The following is a 6,000-nucleotide window of genomic DNA, read 5'->3' on the forward strand; positions in this document are numbered from 1 at the left end:
GCAGAAAAAATAACAAGCAGGGAAAAGCTGAATTTAGCAGAAAGAAGCTGAAGGAAGCCAAAGCAGAACAGCTTAAATGAGCAGAAAAGGGGTTAAAACAGCTAAAGGGTTTCTTTGAGAAAAACATGGCCGACACAGCTAAATATTTAAAAAAGTGCACAATCAGCAGAAGTCCCAGCAGGAATGTCGTGAACGAGCCGAACATTGTGAATCGTTGAAACAGAACAAAAACTGAGGAACACGTTCGAAAGCTGAAAAACGGATCTCAGCGATTTAGAAACTTTCAGACAATAAATCACAAAACTGAAGTTAAAGACAATAAATAAACTAGATGAACTGTATTTCCTGCAAAAATGTAGTGTGAATGCTTATTGCAGAAGAACTTGCTGAAAAAAGTTTAAATTGGATTTTTTTAAAACATGCTGAAATGTAGCTGAAATGGAAGACTAAGCCAACTTTAGCTGAAGAAAACAGAAATAACACGTTTTCTGCATTAGGTTTAAATAAGCAGAAATGAGCACGAAAATTATGAAATTAGCTAAAAAAAATTTTGAAAAGTAGCTGAAAAGGCAGAAAGAAGCTTAAACTACCAGAAGGAAGTGGAAAGAGCTGAAATTAGCACACAAAAAAAGTGGAAGCAGCTGAAAATGCTAAAATTAGCATAAAAACAGCTAAATAGTAGCTGAAATAGCAAAAAAAATTCTGAAACTAGCAGAAAAAAACTGAAATTAGCAGAAAGAAGTTAATTAGGCAAAAAATAGCAGAAAACACCATGAAAAACTTGAATTTATCTGAAAACGGCAGAAATTAGCTAAAAAATGCTAAAGTTAGCTGAAAAGTTAGAACAAGCTAAAATTAGCAGAAAGAAGCCAAAAGAACACATTTGCCCAATTAGGCTGAAAGAAGCAGAAATGAGCACAAAAAAGAGAAATTTATCTGAAAAAAGCTGAAATTAACAAAAAAAACAGCTGCAAAGTAGCTAAACAGGCAAAAAGAAGCTTAAAATACCATTAGGAAGTGGCGAGAGCACATTTTGCTGAATTGGGCGGGAAAAAAGTTAAAATGAGTACAAAAAATGTGGAATTAGCTGAAAAAGCCTAAATCAGCTTTAAAAAAAAAAAAGTAGCTAAATGGTAGTTGAAATAGCAGAAAAAGCTGAAACTTGCAGAAATAAGCTGAAAGCAGCAGAAGAATTATTTAGAAGAAGCACAAAAATGTTGTAGTTAGCAGAAAGAATCGGTAAGGAGCAAGGGTGTCAGAACCATCCGTAATGTGGGGGGGGGGGGGGGGCGCAATGATGTGTAGGTGTGTGCACATGCGTGTGCATGTGTGTAAAAAAAAGGTGTTCACTAGTGAAAAAAAAAAAGCTTTCCTTTAATTCCACACATTTAAATCATGTTTCTCACCAAGTTTGTGTAAATTCATCTGTGGGTTTAAAGACTTTTTAACTTTAATACTCAGAGCGTCAGGTCGGCACTATTTGTGTTTGTAGAGAAATAAAAAACATCAGCGCTGGACTTTTTTACTTGTGTTCAACACTCCTCATCTAAATGATGTTTCTCATGAAGCTCGAGGACAATAAGGTGTGGGGGTTTAAAGACATTTCAACTTTAATGCACCTGAACGCACCACGTCTCTTCCACCTGCAGCGTCTCACAGCGTCACTTACTGCTAAGCTAAGATGCTACGTAGCGTAGCATCCTCCTAACATGAATATATGTTGATGATCAACAACTGCCGGCACTAAATGAACCAAATGAACTTTTTTTAATGTGGGGGGGGACTTGTCCCCTTCACATATAATGGTTGTGACGTCTATGGTAAGGAGCATAAAACAGCTGAAAAAAACCAGCTGAAATTAGCTGAAAATAGCAATTTTTTTTAAATTGCACAAGGAAGCTGAAAGAAGCTGAAGCCGAACAAAAAGTGAAAGGAGCAGTAAAAGGTTGTAAACAGATCTAAAGATCTGAAGGAGGTAAAATGAGCTCAATTCTTTTTCTATGAGGAAAAAATGGCAGAAAAGGCTAAATATTTTAAAAAGCTAAAGTTGCACCAATACCAAAAGTCATAGCAGGATGGTCCTGAAAGAGCTGAAAGTTCTAATTTATGATTTGTTGGAATAGTTTTAAACTGCGGGACGAGAATCGCTGAAAAACCTGCAGAAGAAAAATGGATCACAGAGCGAATGCTTCATAAAGACCCGACTGAAAATTTGATGAAGACATTAAAAAAGTTAAATCTGCTGAAACCCACTGATCTGTGGACGTCTAAGGTGAGATTTTTAGCTGTTTGGGATTTCCCCGCAGCCGAACCTTTCGGTTTCAGCAGCTGATCTGAGGTGTTGCTCGTGTCTGTGTAAAAACAACATTAATTGAAACCCTTCCCTCTGAGCCGTGCGGGGACAACAAACCGGGCCCGGACGCGACTCCTGCCCGTTTCAAACTTTCTCTAAAAGTTTATTTTTCCTCCGCGGCGCCGACTTGATCCGATCCTCAGGAACGACTCCGTCACAGAAAACTGAAGCGCGTCTCCGCAGGGGGTCCGTCGGGTTTAGTCGTCTTCTTTGGACGTTTCTGGAAGGACCGGCTGCTCGGCCCGGTAGAAGCAGCGCCGGAAGAAGTTCAGCACCGAGTTGAGCTCGTAGCGCCGGCTGTCGGTGGAGACGACGTGCCCTTCGTCTGGGAAGATCTGGGAAAGAGAGAGAGCTGAAAAACGAGTGCAGACGGTTTGAGTGGGCTCTGCCGGCTGGTCGGGGTTTACCTGCAGCGTGTAGCTGATATTCAGCGCCGACAGAAGTCGGACCAGCTCTGCAGAATGTTGGAAATGAACCGAGGCTGACAACAAACAAACATCAGGAAATAAAGCGTCAAACTTGAACCCAGCAGGACAGAAGCTGAATATGACACCAAACAAACCCTTTTAGAGTTTTTACCTGGAGCGACGTCAGCAGAACATTTTAAACTTGTCTTTGACAAACAGGAAGTAAAAATGACTTGTAAAATGTTTGTAAAATCTACAGACACAAATAAAACTGGACAAACTGCATTTCCTGTGAAAATGCAGAGTGAATGCTTATTGCAGAACTTGCTGATAAACAGCTGATATTAGCTAAAAACATGCTGAAATGGAAGAACTAGCCTAAATTAGCAGAAGAAAGCAGAAATAACATATGTTGAAGTAGGTTGAAATAACCAAAAATAAGCACAAAACATAGGAAATTAGCTAAAAAAAAAAGCTGAAATTAGAAAAAAAAATAGTTGAAAAGTAGCTGAATAGTCAGAAAGAAGCTTAAAGTACCAGAAGAAAGTGAAAAGAGCTGAAATGAGAAAAAAAATGTGGAATTAGCTGAAAAGCTGAAATTTGCATTAAAACAGCTGAACGGTAGCTGAAAAAGCTGAAACTAGCAGAAAAAAGCTGAAGGGAGCATAACAAGCTGACATTAGCAGAAAGAAGTTAATTAGTCTGAAAGTAGCAGAAATTACTACGAAAAACTTGGATTTATCTGAAAACAGCTGAAATAAAACAACTAAAAAGTAGCTGAAAAGGTAGAACGAGCTTAAATTAGCAGAAAAAAGCAGAATGAACATGTTTGCCCAACTTGGCTGAAAAAAGCAGAAATGAGCCCAAAAAAGTGGAAATTTTCTGGAAAAAATATGAAATTAGGAACAAGAGCTAAAAAGTAGCTAAAAGGCAGAAGAAGCTGAAGTTATCAGAAGGAAGTGGAGAAAACACATTTTTGCTGAATTAGGCTGAAAAATGCTGAAACGAGAGCAAAAAAATGTGGTATTGGATGAAAAAGCTTAAATTAGCAGCTAAATAGTAGCTGAAATTGTAGAAAAACATAAAACTTGGAAAAAATAAGCTGAAAGGAGCTTAACAAGCTGAAATTAGAAGAAGCACAAAAACTTTGTAGTTAGCAGAAAGAATCTGAAAGGAACACAAAACAGCTGAAAAAATAGCTGAAGTTAGATGAAAGTAGTTGAAAACTTATTTGAAACTAAAACGTCTTTAGAACGTTTATTCAGCTTAAAGTCAAACCAGCTGGTTGTTGAATTAGAGGCGGAGCCTAAATGTTGTTTACGTGTGATTTAGCTCACGTGTGATTTAGTCAGATTATTTGTTTTTAAACACAATAAATGTGGAAATTAAGAACTTGTACCATTTTTAGAACAAAACAAAGTATCGCAGCAACCTCCGAACTAAAGAGGAGAATCAGAAGCCTGCCTCTCTGATGGTATGGGGGTGCATTAGCTTCTCTGGAAAGGCTCCCTCGGAGCAGAAAAGTACAAACTCACCGTCTGCCGTGCCGTGGATGATCAGGAAGTCTGTTGGACTGCGTGTGGAGACGTTGCTGAGAAGACTGAAAACCTGACAAAGAACATTTAGTTTTTTCACCGACTCGGAACCAGAACCAGTTTCAAGGTTCTGGAAACACGAAGGTGCAGCTGCAAACCTCACCTCGTATTTATGATCTTCTTTTGTCGGAAAACCAAAGTATCTCTCGGAGCCGGCCGATCCTTTAAGGAAGCAAAATAAATATTTACAGACGTCTGAAAACGTGTTGCTTGGTTTTATAATTTATCTTAAATTAATCTTCATTTTTAACGTAACAAGCTTTTGACGATAAATGAACGTGTTGTTTTGTCTCGTGGCTGATTTATTTATTTTTACCATAAAGTCTCCAGTTTGTAATGGGAGCGACGGCGACGCCACATTTAATCACGGAGCTGCGAGAGAGGAGCAGCAGGGAGGACAGAAAACCACCGTACGCCTGAAAACAGACGGGAACAGTCAGAGAGACACGGGCAGGGAGACACGGTAAACGGGTTCATGGTGTCCGGTACTTTTCCGTAAACTCCAACTCTGGTTCTGTCCACGTAGGGCAGCTCCATCAGGTGCCTGAAACAGAGAAGTGACGTTTAAAGGTTAAAAACAGATTTAAAGTTACATCCTTCCTCCTCAGCCTCTGAATCAACCGAAGAACAAGAATAAAAACAACTGCTGCTTTAGCTGCTAATTTTAAGATTTTAGCTTCTAGGTATCATTTTACATGTAGCTTTTAACTAGTCTCCTATTTTTTAGGTTCTTGCTACACTTTTGGTACTTTTAGCTTCTGTACTTATACTTTTAGCTAACTTCTGCTACTTTTAGCTACCCAACTGATATGCTTTAGCTTTTATCTAGTGGCCTTTTTAATCTTCCTGGAAACTTTTTGTTACTTTTAGCTTTGAAATACTGTACTGCTACTTTTAGCTAGCCATTTGTTACTTCTAGCTTTTAGCTACAATTCTGCCGCTTTTGGCTAATTTCAGCTGTTCGCTACCTTTCTGCTGCCTTTTTTTTTTGTTTGTTTGTTTTTCACTGACTATTTTGCTAATTTTGACTTTTAGCTAGTGTTCTGCTTTTTTTTAGCTTCTAGGTAGCCTTTTACTACTTTTAGCATTTACAGTACTGCAATTTCTAACTTGTGCCATTTTCAGTTAGCTATTTTTTCTACATTTAGCTTTACAGTACTGCTAGCTAAAAGCAGCAAAACACTAACTATAAGAGAATTTAGTAAAAGGCTAACAAGCTGATTGCTAAAAGTAGCTAAAGGCCTGCTAAAGTGAGTACAACGATAGCTAGAAAATTGCTGTTTTTATTACTTGTTTTAAGCAGACAGCCTGTATTTGCTAAACATTCGGCTGTTGTGTTTGTTAATGACTTTAGCCTTTATAAGCACAGCTAAGTATTATGAAAAGTAAAAGCCCCGCCTCCACTGACTTTGCCCTGCCCACTCAGTATTCAGCTTAATATTATGAAAACTAAAAGCTCCGCCTCCTTTGGCCTGGCCCCACCCTCTCAATGTTCAGCTAAGTAATATGAAAACTAAAAGCCCCTCCTCTTTTTACTTTGCCTCGCCGACTCAGTGTTCAGATAAAATTTATGAAAACTAAAAGCTCCGCCTCCTTTAGCCTGGCCCCACCCTCTAAGTGTTCAGCTAAGTATTATGAAAACTAA

This window comes from Nematolebias whitei, chromosome 13 (assembly GCF_014905685.2).
Source record: "Nematolebias whitei isolate Nwh7 chromosome 13, NemWhi1, whole genome shotgun sequence".
In the NCBI taxonomy this organism is placed as follows: Eukaryota; Metazoa; Chordata; class Actinopteri; order Cyprinodontiformes; family Rivulidae; genus Nematolebias; species Nematolebias whitei.